Source organism: Podarcis muralis, chromosome 14, assembly GCF_964188315.1.
Source record: "Podarcis muralis chromosome 14, rPodMur119.hap1.1, whole genome shotgun sequence".
NCBI lineage: Eukaryota > Metazoa > Chordata > Lepidosauria > Squamata > Lacertidae > Podarcis > Podarcis muralis.
Genome location: NC_135668.1, coordinates 27,890,264 through 27,910,276, shown reverse-complemented (window position 1 = coordinate 27,910,276; position 20,013 = coordinate 27,890,264). Strand labels below are relative to the sequence as shown.

The 20,013-nt window shown below is 47.3% G+C and overlaps 1 protein-coding gene across 1 annotated transcript in view; it reads right to left on the bottom strand.

Annotated features, from left to right (window-relative positions):
• The window catches only part of SMAD6 (SMAD family member 6), a 59,576-nt gene that overhangs the window by 21,195 nt on the left and 18,368 nt on the right, over window positions 1-20,013 (bottom strand). The window lies entirely within an intron of this gene.

Below are 20,013 nucleotides of genomic sequence, written 5' to 3'. Positions count from 1 at the left end.
TACCCCAATCTGCAAGCTCTTTTCTGGCATTCTTGGCACAATTATCCTCACTTAAGAAGAGAGGGCTCAGCGTCAGCATATTTAAGAACATGAGCAGCAACACAGCTATAGGACTCAACTCCCTCCCTCCAGAGCCCCAGAACACAAAATGGCTGCCACTGGAGGAGCAGAAGGTCTTGCCGATACCGGCTGCCTCCTATACCCGAGAGAAAAGGACAACCGAATTGATCAAGAGGATGGAGAGACCATCCTATGAGGAAAGGTTGCAGCATTTGGGACTTTTTTACTTTAGAGAAAAAGGTGAGGAAGAAGCGACACAACACAAGTTTACAAAATTATACCTGGTATGGCGAAAGCAGGCCGAGAAAATTTTTGTCCCTCTCTCCTAACGTTTCATTACATTACACAACATTACAGCTCATGAGAATCCAATGAAGCTAAATGTTGGACAATCCAGGGCAGGAAAAAGATAGTTAAACTATAGAACTCACTCCCACAAGAGGCAGGGATGGCCACCAGCTTGGATGGCTTTAAAAAAGGAGTAGGCAAATTCATGGAGGACAAGACTATCAATGGCTGCCAACAACAACATGGCTATGCTTTGCCTTCAGAGTCAGAGGCAGCAATGCTTCTGAATCCCAGTTGCTGGAAACGCCAGGAGGGGAAAGAGCTCTTGTGCTCAGGTCCTGCTTGCGAGTTTCACACAGGCATCTGGTTGGCCGCTGTGAGAACAGGGTGCTGGACTGGACGGGCCACTGGCCTGGGCCAGCAGGCTCTTCTCATGTACAGTGGTACCTCGGGTTATAGACGCTTCAGGTTACAGACTCCGCTAACCCAGAAATAGTACCTCGGATTAAGAACTTTGCTTCAGGATGAGAACAGAAATTGTGCGGCGGCAGCACGGCGACCCCATTAGCTAAAGTGGTGCCTCAGGTTAAGAACAGTTTCAGGTTAAGAACCGACCTCCAGAACGAATTAAGTTCTTAACCCGAGGTACCACTGTACTTATGACTTTGCACCACTCCATTAGCAACAAGAACCAGGAAGAATGGCAGAGGGCACATAACAGCCTGAGTCACATTTATTAGAGCTAATGGCTCCCAGTTGTGGCATCTGGTTGAGGTAGGGGGAAAATAACCAACAACTCGATGACAGGAGTCACCAGGAAGTCAGAACATTCTGGCCAATAACATTAGTTTATTTTGTACATTTATCACCCACCTATCTAATGCCAAGAAACCCCAGGGGGAGGGGGAGTCCATGGGGTTGCCCACCCAGCCACTGACCAGGCCCAGACCTGCTTAGCTTCACCAAGGTGGTGGCTTCATAAGCTTTCAGACCACATCCTGGGGCTCTATCATGGGGTGGGGGAGCAAAGAAACAAGGAGTTTGGAAAGGGTTTCAGTCCAGAGACTGGCCAGCTAACCAAAATAATGCTGGATAATATCAAAATGGATCCCTATGTTTTCTTAGACACTCATAAATCTTTCGGTATCTGCCGCCAAAGCCACCTCCTTTGGGATAATCTCAACTTCCCTGAGAAGAGATGTGAGTGGCTAACCCAGATTTCACCAACCTGGAGCCTTCCCTGATGTTGCTGAACTACAATTCCCATCAGCCCCAGGCAGCACAGCCAATGGCCAGGGGTGATGGGAGTTGTAGTCCAAAACTGCCTGGCGAGCACCAGATTTGTCGCCTGCATAACAGTGATTTGCGGAAGGCCAGTTTGTGAACCCACAACCCAAGATAGCCTTCACAAGGAACAACTCCTAAGAACATAGAAGCCCTATGTCTTGGAAGCAAGAAGGAGCAGCTCTCTCAAGCCACGGAGGCTCTTGCACAAATCTAGCCAGTCGAGCGCCAGGCACCTCTGCCCAGATTGCTTTGCATTCAAGAAGAAGCCTTGGCTGCTCCAAGCACAGCTGAATCCAATTTCAGATCACCAGATTCATATCGGTGGCGCTGAAATGGAAAACACTAAGGGCATTCTCAAGTATGTGCGGCTGCAACAATCTGAAAACTTTTATATATATATAAAGGGGGGGGGGACGTATCCAGAGGAATTGCATGAAATGTTTCTACCAATAAACAAGCCAAGTACTTTCGCATACCTCTGTTGAGGTTGGCCTTTGGTGACAGGGAGAAGGCTGAGAGAGACATGGGAGGGGGGGGACACACTTAGAATGGGGGTCTTGGAAAATAAATCCGAACAGCTGGAAGGCATCGATGCGATGGATTCTGCACTTCTAAGACCCACACAAGTGCACTTGTTGCAGAATTCCAGAAAAGCACCTCCGCTGTCCTTTTCTGAGTTTTCTAATGGTTGAAAAGAACATGCTTCTTGTTCCTACATGTGCAAAGGTCACATTAAAACAGGGGACGGCAAGGTTTACCTCGCCTGGGCCAGTTCACTCCTGCAGAGATCACTTCGTGGGCCAGAATGCGTCTGTGCAGACGCGATTTCCGGCGCTGAGGAAGAGAGTCCCTGCTCCACGCTGCACCACTTTAGCGCAGCGCATGGGGACTCGCCAAGTGGGCGGCTCGGCTCGGGGGCAGCTCATGGGCCGTTTAAACGACCCCAGTGGGCCAATGGGCCGCAGGTTGCTGACCCCTGCATTAAAACCTCACAAGCAAAAGTTTGACGATTTCTTCGTAGCTCTAGTTGGAGGCTCCCCAAGGCAGTAGGACTGTCAAGTGCTGCTCTACCCATAACTCCCACTACTCAGCACCCCTCACAAGACTGAAGAACAGAAGATGTGCCGGCTGGATCTAGTCTAGCCTTCCAGATGCCCATTATGGGAAACCTACAAGCGGCACCTGAGCACAAGAGCAGTCTCCCCTCCTGCTCTTCCCAGCAGCTGGTATTCAGAAGCATTCCTGATTTTAAGCACTGGCAGCAGAGCATAGTCTTCATGGCTGGTAGCCATCGATAACCTTCTCCTCAATGAATTTTTCTAATCCTCTATGAAAGCCATCCAAGTTGCTGGCCCTCTCACTGCCTCCTTTGGGAGTCAATGCCGTAGTTTATAACTATGTGCTGCAGGAAGAAGTCCTTTCTGAAACTTCCAACTTTGCTGGATGTCCACTTCCCAGCCTGACCCACAGTTTCCTTTCACTGAACCCCTGCACTCACTGGCAAAAGGACACATGACCCTAAGTGGATTGGGCAACGCAGTCAGATAGGTGGGGTACAAATATGATGACGAGACCCCAAGTACTGTAATCAGGAGAAAGTGGAGTGTTTTTCAATTTCTCCTTTTCATTTTTGCAATTCTATACTACGGTTACCAGATTTTTTTCAATGAATCTGGGGAGACTTTTCAATTTTAATATGAATGATAGGATTTTGTCAGGGGACTGATTTGTAAATCTGGGGACTGTCCCCGGGAAACGGGGACGTCTGGTAACCTTATTCTATACAGTCTATCTGGGACATAAAATTGAGGGTGTCTTAACAGGGAATGCTTAATCAGTGTTTCCAAGGAAAATGCTGTGACTGTTTACAGACAAGTGCCATTTGTGTCGCAATACCCATAACAACAGTGGAGCTTAACAGTGCTTTCACTGTTGTCCGTGGGCTACCAGTGGTCCACAAACAGGAAACAAGGGGCAAGGGGACACCAGTGGAGAAGAGCAAGAAGGGAAGAAACGGAGACATCAAAGTCTGGAGAGAAGCATAAGGTAGGCAAACATTCCTCCTGCCTTATCTAAGAGACCTTTGTTGAGAATGACATCCATCCAACTCTGGGGGAAGGGCCATCCATACCGTTGCATGCAGAAACTTTCTGGAACCTCCAGGCAGGGCTGGGAATACTACTTGCCTGAACCCACCAAAGTCAATGCCAGCCAGCTAATGGGGTGCCCTCCAGTTCTTATTGGACTACAACTCCCATCATCCCTGGCCATGCTGGCTAAGGATGATGGGAGTTGTAGTCCAGCAATATCTGGAGGGCACAATGTTGGCTACCTCTGCTGTAGGCAATATTGTGCTAGGTGCTTTGTATGAAGAAGTCCTCAGGTCAGTACCAAGCATCTTCTGGTATGCTGGGATCCATTTCATCTGAAAGTCTGCTTCCAGTCAGCATGGACTTTATTCAGCTAGATGGACCAATGGCCTGCCTCGATATAAGGCAGCTCTCTAGGTTCCTAGCTCTAAGGGCAGCTCTCGCCCCAACCATGTCATGGGCATGGTGGCATGGGGATCTAGAAACTGCATGTGGTGCCACCCGGGGATAAGGAAGATCCGAGTCTTGGAAACCATTCCTGGAAAACAGTGAGCCCATTGCCCCCAACATTTTCCACAACAATGGCGTTTGCTAAATAAAAAAGCAAACCGAAAGGGGAAAACACACCCTGCTCTGAGGCGGAAAGGCAAGCTACAGCCAACAGCATTTCCCAACTGTAAAACAAGGTTCACTTTATTTATTATTTTGAAAACACAAATTACTTCCAAAAGCAAGAAAGCGGAAGGACACAGCCTGCCGGAGCTGGCCAATTGGCCGGCGCTGGGCCAATCCCATAAATGTTTGGCAGTCAGCAGAATACAGAGCCCTCTTCTATTGAAAAGGGGGCTAGTGACTGCTATCCTCCCCCCCCCCCCCCGCCTTGCATTCCCAGCGGATTCATAAAACACTTTTCAGATTTCAGAATGCACTTCCTCAGCCTGTCCAAGTTTGAAAGCAAAGCCTGTAGGAAGTGGTTGGTCTTAACCTTTTTTTTTGCTATGGAGAGAGGTTGAACTTCTTCCACCAGCTATCATAGAATCTCATTGGAAAGCATCTTCAGACTTCTCCTGGGCATGAAACCAACAGGGTAAAAGTCCGTAGCTCGGGGGGGGGGGCATCAGCCTCGCATGCAAAAGGTCCCAGATTTCACCCCACACAGCATCTCCAGGTAGGGCTGGGAAAGACTAAGAACTGAAAACCCTGGAGAGTTGCTGCTGGTCAAAACTGACCACAGCAACTACAGGGATCCATGGTCTGACTGGTGCCTCTGTCCGCACTAGACACTTAAAGCAGTATTATACCACATTAAACCATGGTAGCTTCCACCAAAGAATCCCAGGAGCTGTAGTTTGCTAAGGGTTAGTTAGGAGATTTAGTCCTCTCCCAGAGCTAAAATTCCCAGGAGGAGGATTGATCGCTAAACCACTCTGGGAATCGTAGCTTGGTGAGGGGCTCTCCTAACAGCTCTCCGCACCCCTAACCAATTACAGTTCCCAGGATTCCTTGGGGGAAGCCATGACTGGTTCAAGTGGTATGAGGTAAAGTGCAGATGGGACCCAAGAAGAGGGCAGTTTCTTATGTTCCTGACACCAGGAGTTTCCACCCATGCTTTTCTGGGCATAACCCTCCCTTTAGCTCATCTGCCGCTTCCACCATTTCCCACATAAAGATGTAGATTTCTACTCCTAACTTAAGAGCCCCAGGTGTGCACCAAGGAAAGCTTGCCAATGGAGGGAGTCACTCCCTTGAACATCCCTTTCATCAGTGGAATCAAAACTGCCCCCAGTAACAAAAGCTTTCCTTTCAAGTGAGATGCGTTAGAAGGGTGCAAGCAGTGGCCTGGCTCACACTTATGGCTTTCTCCTCTTGGAGAGTCAATAAAGTTGAGGTGCATAACATCCAGGGACTACCAGGTTGGTGAAGGTTGCATTCAACTGTGTGCCAGGGAGGCAAGTGTGCAACGCAACCCAATGTATGTGCCCTCAGACCACTTGACAGGATGCCAGGGGGACAAGTGCCTGTGTGCCACGTTTAAGGTTTTGATTTATTTTTCATAAAATTTATACACCGTTTGATTGTTTAAAGAAAAGAAAACATGAAAGCAGTTTACAAAAAGAATAAAGCAATAATATTATCAGCAAAGGCAGTTAAAAGCAACAATTTAAAAGATTTATGTGTGTAGAATTTTGTAAGAAGATATATATATATATATATATATATATATATATATGCAGGTTTTGGTGTCCTCGGGTGTCTTCCCGTGTAAAAGTTGGGGTGTCTAGGCGACGTTTCGACGAGGTCTCACTCGTCATCTTCAGGCTGGTGCTTTCGGCTTCTTGTTACTGGAACAGAGCAGGATCTCAGTGTTTGAGTTCCTATAAATACTGTTGAGGAGGTGTGTTGTATAGCCTCCAATGTTCTGGGCAGAGAGGAAGTTCCCAGGCTAGTGTGCCTTTTCTTCTTTTGTTCCTTAATTGCTTGAGGGATATCTTGAGTGATTTCTTGAGTGATATCCTGAGTACCACTTAGGTGGGTCATTAGGTGTGGATTAGTTGCTAATCCACCAGACCCTCTCCCAGACCCTCTCCACAGATAAATTACAGACACCATCCAGTAGCCAAACCATGGTGGCACCTCCGGATGCCGCACCCCCCTGCAATCCCTACACAGATCTGGCTGGCACAGGCCACAAAACCACAGCTCGCCCCTATACACGAAGCCAAGCCAGAGCACAACTAAATGCAGTACAGCCATCTTCTCAGAAAAACTCTTCACAAAGTTCAAGAGGTCAAGACACAAAGGCTTTAGCAACTAATCCACACCTAATGACCCACCTAAGTGGTACTCAGGATATCACTCAAGAAATCACTCAAGATATCCCTCAAGCAATTAAGGAACAAAAGAAGAAAAGGCACACTAGCCTGGGAACTTCCTCTCTGCCCAGAACATTGGAGGCTATACAACACACCTCCTCAACAGTATTTATAGGAACTCAAACACTGAGATCCTGCTCTGTTCCAGTAACAAGAAGCCGAAAGCACCAGCCTGAAGATGACGAGTGAGACCTCGTCGAAACGTCGCCTAGACACCCCAACTTTTACACGGGAAGACACCCGAGGACACCAAAACCTGCATTCCTGTACCCGTGAAAATCTACGAAAGCATATATATATATATATATATATATATATATATATATATATATATAATTAAAAGCAACTCTGAAGAGCAATGAAAATGCAAGTCTACATTCTACGTATCTGGGTAAGCGATGGGTAAATAAGATAGGCTGCTATCGCTCAAGAGATGCCAAGGGGAGTGTGGATCCAGGACAGGTGGACAGAGGGCTCTTGGCTGAATAAGGCTCAAGATCTGAACACAAGCCCAGCCTCTGGGGCCTTCAGAGGCTGGGTTCCATTGGTTGCCAAACCAGCTAAGAACAAAGAGCCATGGGAAAGACTACAGCCAGCTACTGTGCCGACATCATCCCAAACTGTCTTCTCCTTGATGCACATTAGGCATGAACCATCTGCCTCCAGATCTTGGGCCTAGCTTGGCACACACCGTCACTTCTAATACCAGGGTGTGCCAAAATGCCATAGACTTCAAAGTGCTTGCTTGTAACAGCACCCAAGTGGCAAACCCAGCCAAGACAACAGCAAGAGGGAGTCCCGACAGGTTTATGCCCTATCAGGAGGCATGGTGAAAGTTGCGGAAGGCAAACAGTCCCCTTGAGCTCGATTGAGGTAGCCAGTGCATTACATTCCTCCAAATCCCATTAGCACCAGCCAGCATGGCCAATGGGAAGGGATGTTGGGAGGTGCAGTCCAAACATCTGGAGGGCACAAGAATCGTAGAATTTTAGAGTCATCTAGTCCAGCCACCCTGTAACGCAGGGACCTTTTTGCCCAACATGGGGTTCAAACCCACAAGCCTGAGATTAAGAGTCTCATAGTTGTGGGGAAGGCTGACCTAGATGGACCAATAGTCTGACTTGGTCTAAGGCAGCTTCCTTCATAACTTCCACAATGGCTGCATTCCTTCCTCTGAATCAAATCCAGGAAAGCAATGCACAGTACAGCATATTAGCACAGTACGATCAGATATTACGTGGGGTGTGTGTGTTTCAGTTCCAAGGGTTCTATATATACACAAAAACACGCCTACTCAAAAGGCCTAGTAACCCAAACCCCATGCAAACATCTGGGGGCTTTCGGAACTGGCACACCGGCTCCAGAAACCCTAGGATGCTCTTGCGAAATCGCATAGGGCTGCCCACATCCATGCAAAATTTTGCAGGAGCATCCCACACCCAGCAAGAGGTGAGAGAGCAAAGCCATCTCCATGCACTGGCTGGTTGTGGGATTTCAAGCAGCCTTCAACTGCGCAAGTGGAATAAGCGTAAGATGTCATGGTACTGTATGTCCTACTTAAATCTTCTTTGCATCACCAATGGGCACGCAAAAATGCTTGTTTCCCAAACAAGAGACTGCTATGGCCATTCAGATCCAGACATTTGTAAGGGGGCAGGGAGGGAGTCTAAGAAAGGCTTTCTATGCAAAGTACTTTTGTCCTGACACAAAAGCTAAACATCAGTTTGACACATTTCTATCCATCAAACCACCACCCTCAGAACTGGAATTTTTCCTCATCTGGAAAAGGTTAAAAGAAGACCTCCCTCCTTCTCATGCTCTCTTTAGGTATATACCTTTTTTCAGATGAGCCATTCTCTGATTCTTTATTTAAAAAACTGAAATAACAATGTGTGTGTGAATACAGCCAATGGAAACGCAGGGTTGATGGTGGGCTGGTGTCCCGGGGTCTGGCTGAAGGCTGTGTTCCTTCATCTATATATTCTTCCCTTCCTTTTACCACAACAAATCTGACCGCCCCCATAAATCCGCAAAATGCAAATAGCAGGTTGCTCTGTACATTTTATAGATTTGCATAACACATTTCTAGCTTGGAAATGCAAATTATCTCATTGCAAACATTTCAGCTTCTTTGTGTTCCCTCTCTCTCTGAAGGGCTGTCACATGGCATATGGAGCAAACTTGTTTTCTGCTACTCTGGAGGGCAGAATTCATATGGAAAAATAGGAGATTCCAACTCAACCTTAGGAAGAGCCTTCTGGTAGTAAGAGCTGTTCCAACAGTGGAATGGACTCTCTCAGGATTCCTTAGCTGCAATTCCTGCATTGCTGGGGTTGGACTAGATGACCCTTGGACCCTTTCCCAACTTGTCATTTCCAATTCTATGGTTTTACATCTGATTAGAGAGGAGGGGGGATGAGAAAAGAATCGGAACAGTCTCAGGCCAGGTTCCGGAAAAGTTGAAAGCTGTCGGCAGCCGAACCAGGAACGGCCAACGCTGTATCCTCAAGAGCTGAATCGACACAAATGCCCAGTGTTCCAGGGCAGCCAGATTCAACCGCCAGAAATTCTTTGAAATTATGGGTGTTTCTCTGAAGTTCTCTCCCTTCAGTTTGTTTTGGGAGGGTTTTGATTTTCTGCCCCTTTTTTTTTTGTTAAGGTATTCTTCCGCCATCTCTGACTCTCCAACCAGGGGCCCCCCCTCCCCCCCTCCTGAGACCCGAGCTTTCTCCAAAAAAGCAAATTGCTGAGTTTGGATTTGGCACCTCCAGGAAGAGGAGGCACCTTTGATGAATACCAAGCGAGCAGACTTCAATCGCTTCAATGAGAGCCGTGCGTTTAATAAGTTATTTCCGTGGAAAAACCTTGGTCACAGAGTTTGGAGGGAAGGCTTATAAACGCCTCCCCCTCATCAAAGCGGCAGAGGGATGGGGCGGAATGGGAAGGGGGGGGAGAGTTACTGTAACTCTAAATAACTTCTCTCCACAGGTTTCCAGAAGAACTCAAGAGTTTCTCCTGTATTACTGACCTGGTTCTTAAGCACGATAGAAGAAAACAATCTTTGACCAGCAAACGCGTATATACCCCTAGGACAAGGGTGGAGGGACCTCAGATGCAGGAACTGAATGTGGCCCCCAGGCATTTCTATCTGGCCCTCGGAACTTTTGTCATGACACCCCCTCACTGTGACCCCACTTTTCACCGTGAGCGCTTTGTCCTAGCAGGATATACGTCCTTCAGCTCCCATATTGCCCATTGGTTGTCCGGATGGAGAAGAGAGGTGTGACTGTGTGTACAATCACAGAAGTAGAGTAACAGAAACATAGAATTGTAGAATTGGAAGGGACCTCAAAGGTCATCAAGTTCAACCCCTTGTGATGCAGGAATCTTTCACCCAACATGGGGCTCGAACCCACAACCCTGAGATTGGAAGTCTCTTGTTCCATTGTCTGCTCCAAGCACTTTAGCCTCTGGCTCCACTCACTACTAGCTTTCATGTGGCCCTTGGAAGGCTCCCCCACCGCCAGAAAGGAACGTTCCCCAGCCCTACTCTGTGCCTTTACTTGCCTAAAAGCATGGGGTAGGGAGTTGGCCTGGGAGGGCACCTTTTATTCTACTAGGGGTTTTTTTTTGGGGGGGGGGTTTGCTCAGACTTCTAGTCTTCAAGGATGTGGCATCCATGATTAATGGATCCCACATCCTTGGGATCCTTGGGATTAATGGACCTTTTATCACACTCTCTTGGCAAAGGGCCTCTCCTAACCCTCCTATGCGGTGATCTTGCCAGCTAGCATGGATTTGACTGCTGACTGGCTTATGCTGAGGTTTTAAGATGCAGTTCACTGGCTTTGGGATTACGGGGTCAGCAGAAGCTGTGTTATCCTGAATCAGGCCCATTGGTTATCAGCTCTGTCGAGTTTCGGACAAGGGGTAATTCCCAGATCTACCTGAAGGTGGAAGAGGTCCTTCTGCATGCAAAACAGATCCCCATGAGCTGCAGCCCTTACTGCTTGGAGAGCCTTCAGACAAAAAAGCAGTGTAGAAACAGACTGTGGCCATCATCACCATCATTCTCCCCCACCCCAAAAAGTAAACCAATGTGGTTCCAGGCAAATTCATCTTCCCAGCTGACCACTTTTATAAACTACCTTTCTGATAGGAGATTGGTCCACTTCATGAGCAAAAGCATGTTCCACTATTGTGGGTGGTGGCAGCCCCTCCCCTGCTGGTCCAATTCACCAATTCACACACCCCCAGCCCCCAAACCTGGTGCCCACTGGATGGGCCTGATCCAGCAGGGCTCTTGTAATGTTCTTAGGGTATGTTCCAAAGCCCCTGCCTCATCAGTGGAGCTTGGAGCACAACATCTAAGAGAGGGTCCAGTGGCGGCTCTACCTCCTAGGTCTGCCTTCCCCAACCTGGTGCCTGGAGGACACATAGCCAAGAGAAGGCTATTCTAGGGCAAGTCACATTTAGCTTTTTGCTCTAGACCAGCTCTTCATTGTTGATGGGATGGCAGCTCCCACACAGTGCCTTCTGCCTGTTCCCTCACTGCGAGAAGTGAGGTTACGGAGAACCCAGACAGAGGGCCTTCTCGGTAGTGGCGCCTGCCCTGTGGAACGCCCTCCCAGCAGATGTGAAGGAAGTAAGCAGCTATCTTATCTTTAAAAGACATCCGAAGGCAGCCCTGTTTAGGGAAGTTTTTAATATTTAATGCTGTATTGTTTTTAACACTCGATTGGGAGCCACCCAGAGTGGCTGGGGAAACTCAGCCAGATGGGCAGGGTATAAATAATAAATTATTGTTGTTGTTGTTACTATTATTATTATCATCATCATATTGAAAGTCCCATGGACTGCAAGAAGATCAAACCTATCCATTCTGAAGGAAATCAGCCCTGAGTGCTCACTGAAAGGACAGATCCTGAAGCTGAGGCTCCAATATTTTGGCCACCTCATGAGAAGAGAAGACTCCCTGGAAAAGACCCTGATATTGGGAAAGATGGAGGGCACAAGAAGAAGGGGACGACAGAGGACGAGATGGCTGGATAGTGTTCTCGAAGCTACCAGCATGAGTTTGACCAAACTGCGGGAGGCAGTGGAAGACAGGAGTGCCTGGCGTGCTCTGGTCCATGGGGTCATGAAGAGTCGGACACGGCTAAATGACTAAACAACAACAACAACATTATTATTATCATCATCATCATCAATCCCACACAGATTGGCCAATGCTCTGGGTTGATGGGAGCTGCCGTCCATCAACATCTTGAAGGCTGCAGGTAAGCCCACCTGTGGCCCAGACAATCTTTTGTTGTACTTGCTTGAGAAGGAAGTGTGCAAACATCGTCTGATCATGGAGGAGAGGAGGACTATTGACTACTTGCCGCGTTGGCTATGCTCTGCCTCCACAATCGAGGCAACAATGCTTCCGAATACCAGTTGCTGGAACCACAGGAGGGGAGAGGGCTCTAGTGCTCGGGTCCTGTTTGCAGGTTTCCTACAGGTATCTGGTTGGCCACTGTGAGAATAGGATGCTGGGACTAGATGGGCCACTGGTCTGGTCCAGCAGGAACATCTTATATTCTTCTGGCTCCACACTTTTCAGGATTCTGGGAAAGCTTACACCACAATAACAGATTTTTGTTTTTGTTTTGAACCGCAAGAATAAAAACAGCAACCCTCTTGGAAATTAACACTTTTCCCCACTGCCTTGGTTGAATTTTTTTCTCACCAGGGAGAAAAGACTTTGGAGGCCTGAGAAGTCACTTTTGCCCGGAGCTCCAAAGAGGGTTAAAAGTTTTGTGAAAACAAAGGGAAGGAATGTATTCTTGGAGGGGAGGGGAAGGAGTTTCTCCCCCTCCTTTATTATTATTTTTTTTTAAAGCAACAAAATTGCTCAGTCACGCTGTCGCTCTGCGATTTTCATCCAAAAAGGTTTATGGAATCGTTCGGGCCATATGGGGAAAGCGCCCACAAGGGGCAAAGAATTTTTACTTTTTTTGGAAGCACACTGGAAAAGAAATGCCCTTTTATTTCCCATCGGCAAAATAGGTCCATAGAGGGAAAAATGTTTAATATAAAAACATCTGAACGAAGTATCCCCAGCTACTTTCTTTGCTTACTCTTCCCTCTTCCCCCATCATGCCCTTTCCCCCCCTTTTCCTTCTAAGTACTACTTTTTGGCAACGGACACGTTACCTTGTCAAGAAGACTTTTTAGCCTGATTGTAACAGGGTATGCAGAGAGAGAAAGGCCAAATAACATGAAATGAAGGGGAAGTCCAAGGAGGTAAATCTACATCCTTTAAATAAGAATAGGGCAGAGATGCAACCGCTTGTAACAAAGAGGCCTCCTCCTTCCTCTCATAAAGGCCCTTTCATATTGTGTCATCATTAGGGGACTTCTCCTTTTGAGACAGGGGCTTCTACGTGATTGATTTATTTAACTTATTAAATTTGTCAGTTCTGCTTTGCTACCCAAAGCGACTTACAATAAGGTTACCAGATTGTTTTCCAATGAATCCAGGGACACTTTTTAACTTCAGTAGGAATGATGGGATGTTGTATGGGGATTGAGTTGTAAATCCGGGGACTGTCCCCGGGAAGCGGGGACATCTGGTAACCTTAACTTACAACCAAACACCAAGGAACAATAAACCCCACAGAGATACATTAAAACCAAGAGGAAAGAGAAGTACTTTAAAAGCATCCCATCCACTGGAACATCTATGAAACGAGCTCTCTCTATCTTATAATATGTGGCTGGCACATCTGTTATCCAACCTTCAACACCAGTTAAAGACATACAGTGGTACATCTGGTTATGGACAGGATCCATTCTAGAGGCCCGGCCATATCCTGAAAAGTCTGTAACCAGAGGCGCCCTTCTGCGCATGTGCGCATGGCGAAAGCCAGAAGTATACACTTCGCAACCTGAAATTTACGTATCCAGATACGTAAGTAGAGGTATGACTGTATTTATTTATCTGACCAGGCGTTCTGAAGGGGTCGACAGGAGGGGGCCTGCTGCACATGGATTAACGTAAGAACAGCCCTGCTGGATCACACCAACAGCCCATCTAGTCCAGCATCCTGATCTCACAGTAGCCAACCAGATGTCTGTGGGGAACCTGCGGGCAGCATTTAAGAATAAGAGTCCTATCCCCTTCTGTGGTTTCCAGCAACTGGGTTGGTGGACGTTCTGTTGCAGCGCTGTGCTCTGGTTATGTACAGCTCCTTTTTCAATCATTTTCATATTCATGCTATTGCTGTGAGCTGCCTGAACCAATAGAGCAGTGGTTCTCGACCTGTGGGTCCCCAGATGTTGTTGGACTACAACTCCCATCATCCCTTAGCTCTGGCCTTGCTAGCTAGGGTTGATGGGGGTTGTAGTTCAACAACATCTGGGGACCCACAGGTTGAGAAAGGCTGCAATAGAGGACAGGCCAGAAATCTAAATAATAGGGCATGTTCTTAGGAATGGAACCTCGGGCCCGGGGTCTGAATGTGGTCCTCCATGCCATTCCATCTGGCCCTCAGAACTCTTTGGGGGCCACACACCCTCCCCAGCCTTGTATCACACCATCCTTGACTGCTTTTTCACAGACTGGAATGTGTCCTGCAGGAGAAAATTTAGCCCCACCCACTTTGCCACTCCCCCCCCCCCACTGGCATGTGATTTCTCCATGCCTGAAGCATGCCCAGAAGAGAATGCACCTCTCAGGCTGGAAAAGGTTCCCCTCTCCCTCGATCTGGTTTGGGGACGCATGACTTTGCTGAACTCAAAACCAGTGCTTGGATGGAGGATCTGCTAGCACCTGCCCCGCCTGAAAGCCAGTAGTTGGGAACGTCAAGACTAGGACACAGGAGATCGGGGTTCAAATCCCCACCTGGCCAGGAAGCTCACTGGGCGTGACCCCCAAGGTCACTGCCTCTCAACCTAACCTACCTCGTAGGGCTGTTGCGGGGATTAAATGAGGAGGGAGGGGAAGAAATCACATGCGTCACTGTGAGCTCCTGGGAGAAAAGGTGGAATTTTAAATGCAACCAACAACTAATAATAATAATAATTTATTATTTAAACCCCGCCCATCTGGCTGGGTTTCCCCAGCCACTCTGGGCGGCTTCCAACAAAGTATTAAAATACAGTAGTCTGTTAAACATCAAAAGCTTCCCTAAACAGGGCTGCCTTCAGATGTCTTCTAAAAGTCTGGTAGTTGTTCTTCTCTTTGACATCTGGTGGGAGGGCGTTCCACAGGACGGGTGCCAATACCGAGAAGGCCCTCTGCCTGGTTCCCTGTAACTTGGCTTCTCACAGTAAGGGAACCACCAGAAGGCCCTCGGAGCTGGACCTCAGTGTCCGGGTAGAACGATGGGGGTGGAGACGCTCCAACTAAATAAATAAATTCATTGGATTTCATGATGCCATGCTACTAGCCACGATGGCTATTGCTCTGCCTCCACAGTTAGAGGCAGCAATGTTTATGAATACCGGTTGCTGGAAACCACAGGAGGGGAGAGGGATCTTGGGCTCAGATTCTGCCTGTGGGCTTCCTTTTTGGGCTTCTGGTCAGCCACTGTGAGAACAGGATGCTGGAGTAGATGGGCCACTAGCCTGATGCCACAGGGCTTGTATCCCAAGTTCTTAAAGGGGCATGCATGGGGCCACACCAGGCCAGAGACTTCCTGCCAGAGACTGAACTCCACTGACGTTGCTCAAGTATGGCACGCTCAGGGTTAACTTCAGCTTGTCTCTTATCCTATATATATGTAATCCTCCCCACTGGGGAAAAGATAAATAGCCCACATTACACTCTTATGAAGAGTTGCGCCACTTGAAATTCCACGGTAGGAGATGGGAATATCCAGTTACACTACAATCTTGGTCACAAAGTGATCGTTATTTTGTTCCCAAAGAAAAGTTTAAACCCGCTTTCTTCTCCCGTCAACAACGCAGGGCTCAGATACCACAGAATCTAATCCGCCACCTTCCCCCTGGAAGCTCACAGCTATTGTGTGTTTTCATCTGCGGTTTATTTAAAGAGGGGGCTGTGTGTGGAAATGGATCATTCCAAGACATTATTTTAGAACTGAAAGCGCCGAAGTTTTCATGCTGAAAATTCATATGCGAGCCTTTGGCCCGGTGGTCAGAAGCTATATTTACTGAAGTTCCACATCTGAGTCACAAGCCAATATAGGCCAAGCCCCGATCCAAACGCCAGCTCTCCTTCCTGGGTTGTGGGGCTGGAGAAATAGCTCAAATTCCTGCATGTCAGAATCAAATTTGTCCATGCTCACCCAACACTTCCTCCCCGCTCTTGGATTTAGCACCAAGAGGACAAAGAGGGCAGAGAAAAACCCCGGATTTCCTGGGTTGTTTCCTGACAGAATCATAGAATAGGAAGGGACCCCAAGGGTCATCTAGTCCAACCCCCTGCAGTGCAGGAATCCCAGCTAAAGAATTCCTAGCAGATGACTATTCAACCTCTACTTAAAAACTTCCAATGAAGGAGCGTCCACCATTTTCTCACGGAATCCGTTCCACTGTCGAACAGCTCTCACCCTCAGAAAGTTCTTCCAAGGTTTATTCAGAATCTCCTTTGTGATCATTTGAATCCCTCTGTAGCAGCAGAAAACAAGCTTGCTCCACATGACAGTCCTTTAGGGTATTCGAAGATGGCTGTCATATCCTATACGGCTGAATCATGAGGGAACAGCACAAGTGAAACTTTAGCTGGTTCCATCTTCAGGTTTTCTCCTTGTCCAGAATAGGCCTCAAACTCTGCCAGCAGCAAGGTGGGTGTGGTGGGGCACAGGCACCTTCCTGACGCTGCCAATGCGTCTCCTGACCTAGATGGGGCCAAGGAGGTCAGTACTGCGGTGTCGGGACTCATCCAGTGCTCCAACTGGTGCACCCACACAGCCCCTAACTCACTGCCACCCTGCCTAGCCCAGGTAAGTAATGGTGACACTGGTGTCAGGAAGACAGCTCCACCCCACAGCATGGATGGCTGAGACCTTTTGCTCTAACATAGTGATACCCAAATTGGGTGGCACACCGCCCCCCCAGAGGCAGGGATTACCTAGCAGGGCACTAAGAGGCAAGGAGGTGGCAGGGGGGCTCTGGAGGTACAAATGACCACCAGACTTTGAAAAGCTGATAGCATTGGATCAAGTTATTAATTTTGCTGGCCTAGTTAAGCAAACTAAATAGTTAATTGGATTTCGAATAAATGTGCAATTATTTGTTACTCCTTTGCATTTCATTGTGTTTTTATCTTCCTTAGTGGATTGTGCAAACCACTATTTTGAAAGCTTTTTTTATAGGGTAGAGCAGGGAACCAAGGGGGTGGTGGCCCCAAAAAGTTTGGGAGCTGCTGATCTAACAGGTTAAAGGTAAAGGTAAAGGTAAAGGGACGCCTGACCATTAGGTCCAGTCGTGACCAACTCTGGGGTTGCAACGCTCATGTCGCTTTACTGGCCGAGGGAGCCGGCGTAAAGCTTCCGGATCATGTGGCCAGCATGACTAAGCCGCTTCTGGCGAAATCAGAGCAGCACACGGAAACGCCATTTATCTTCCCGCCGGAGCGGTACCTATTTATCTACTTGCACTTTGACATGCTTTCGAACTGCTAGGTGGGCAGGAGCAGGGACCGAGCAACGGGAGCACACCCCGTAGAGGGGATTCAAACCGCCGACCTTCTGATCAGCAAGTCCTAGGTTCTGTGGTTTAACCCACAGCGCCACCCGCGTCCCTTGATCTACAAAGCAGCAATTGGAAGTCTCAAGTCTAGCCAAATCTGCTTCAAGAGCAACAAGATGTCAGTTACTCAACCATAACTTTGAGGGGACACAGCTGAAACAGCCACAACAACACCAGCAGCAGTTGAGGAGAGGACATTTGCCACCTTCACGCCCAACTCTGCAAAGCATCTTCAAGTCACTACTGTCCCGGGTCAAGGTTCCTTGCATGTTTCAAAAGGAAGATGGAGAAGAAGTCGCAATTTTCAACCCCAGCTATGGGGTTCATTGAATTGTTTTAATTGCTTTGACCAATTAGACGCTGTCGTTTGCTTTACTTACATGCTACTGTGTTTAATATCATAGTGATTGCCTTGCTTGTTGCTGTTTTAATGCCACCATGGTTGTTGCAAGGTCAACACTTGTTGTTGGAAAAGCAGAACACAAACATTAAATCAAACCAAACCAAAATTAAACCAGTTGGGTATTTGAGAACAACAAGCCACAGCAGTCAGGAGAAGATCCATGGCCAGTGAGTAAAACCTGGCCATAAGGACTGCCATTTGTCAACTACTCGGATGTGGTTATCATCTTTTTTCTGCCTGCCTTGAGAGAAAGCAGGATGTGTGCATTTCTGAATAAACAAATCACAGCTTCAGAAGAAAATGATGGGAGTCTTCCAAAAACCCCACTTTTCTACCAATTGTCAATCTGGTCTGATTACAACCATGCCACCATGGCCATCCTATTTCCCTTTGCTTCTTTCCAAACAGGTGTCTAAATCAAGCTCCCAATGCTCCATATACTTTGGCCTGCAGCTGCCACGAGTCCCACCCAGCACAGATAATTGTCAGGGATACAAGGAGTTGTAGCCTAAAACATCTGCAGGGCATCGGGCTGGAAGAAGGCAAACTCCCACCTACCACATTAGGAAGGCAACAAAGAAATACTATACTTCCTGGTCTCAGCAAACTTGTTTATGGCTTGCTGCTGGCTCAAAAAACCATGGGAAATTGAAAGGGTGGGCAATGTCTGAAGCACATTTTCAAAAGCAGTAGCCAGGACTAATTAAAATGTGAAACTTGGAGTTCCACAACAAATAACAAGAGGAGTATGAGAACTTGATTATCCAAGTTTCCCTTGGGCAAACCAAGTCCTGCAAAACAGGAGAGATCATTTGCAAAGGGAACAACCGGTTGCCCGATGGAGCAGACAGACTGTCCCAGCGACCGCACGTTTTCTTTCTTCTTTTTCCCCAAGCCAGCAATATGGTGCAAGAGAAACTTCCAACTGACACCAAATTAGGAAAATATAACAGCAATTCACATGGCAGGGACATTTTTTTTGTTTTGTTACAGAAACACAGAACTCCATTGTGCTCCATGGAAAACGAGATCATTTCCACTTTAAAATTCGAGCCAAGATTAGTTCCCAATATTTATGACAATTTTTTTTGAAGAAACAGATAATCAGATAAATGGAAACATACACACAAAGCTCCATTTGCAGAGATACTTAGAGGGCATGCACTGATTATGAAACAAAACTGGGTATATAAAGGATTCTCAACTCTAGATTAACTGCTTCACCCCCAGTAAATACCCATATTAGGAGCTCTGTGGCCTTCCAGGTGTTATTAGAACCAGCTGCACAAATATAAGATGGGGGACACCTGGATTGCCAATAGTACTTATGAAAAGAATCTAGGGGTCTTAGTGGACCCCAAGCTTAACATGAGTCAGCAGTGTGATGCAGCAGCAGAAAACGCCAATGCTATTCTGGGTTCCATCAACAGATGCATAGTGTCCAGATCAAGGAAAGTCATAGTCGTGGCTCTGGTCTGCCTTGGTCAGACTTCGCTTGGAGTACAGAGTCCAGTTCTGGGAACTACAATTTTAAAAGGATATGGAGAATCTGGAACGTGTGCAGAGGTGGGTGACCAAGATGATCAAGGGTCTGAAAACTAAGCCTTATGAGGAACCATTGAGGGAGTTGGGCATGTTTAGCCTGCAAATGAGTAGACTGAGGGAGATAACGATAGCAGTCTTCAAATATCTAAAGGGCTGTCACATGGAGAATGGAGCAAGCTTGTTTTCTCCTGCTCTGAAGGCTAGGACCCTAACCAATGTCTTCAAGTTACAATAAAGGAGATTCTCTAAACATCAGGAAAAACTTTCTGATACTAAGAACTGTGCGACAGTGGAACAGGCTCTCTCGGAATTCAGTGGCAGGAAGAAGACCTCCTTGGTAGTTTTTAAGCAGGGGCTGAACTATCATCTGCCATGTATGATCTAATTGAGATTTCTGCACTGCAGAGGGTCAGACTAGATGAACTTTGGGATCCCTTCCAACTCTACAATTCTGTGATTCTATAGGAATGGTCAGAAATAATGCAAATGGTCCAGCAACATCTGGAGGGCCACAGGTTCACGGACACTGGCCTACACTGCAAGAGTAAACTGCTTTTAAACCATTTTAAGTGCCACAACATCCCATAGGGAGCCCTGGGGCCAGAGGTTTAGTGATGGCGTTCAAACCCATATTAAGAGATCCTGAGCCCCCCCCCCATAACTGCAATTCATGGAGCCTCCTACACTACTTTTAGGTGTGTACCACACTACGCCTTAATTTTCTCTTTCTATTCCATGGCAAGCAAAACCATTACCAAATATCTTG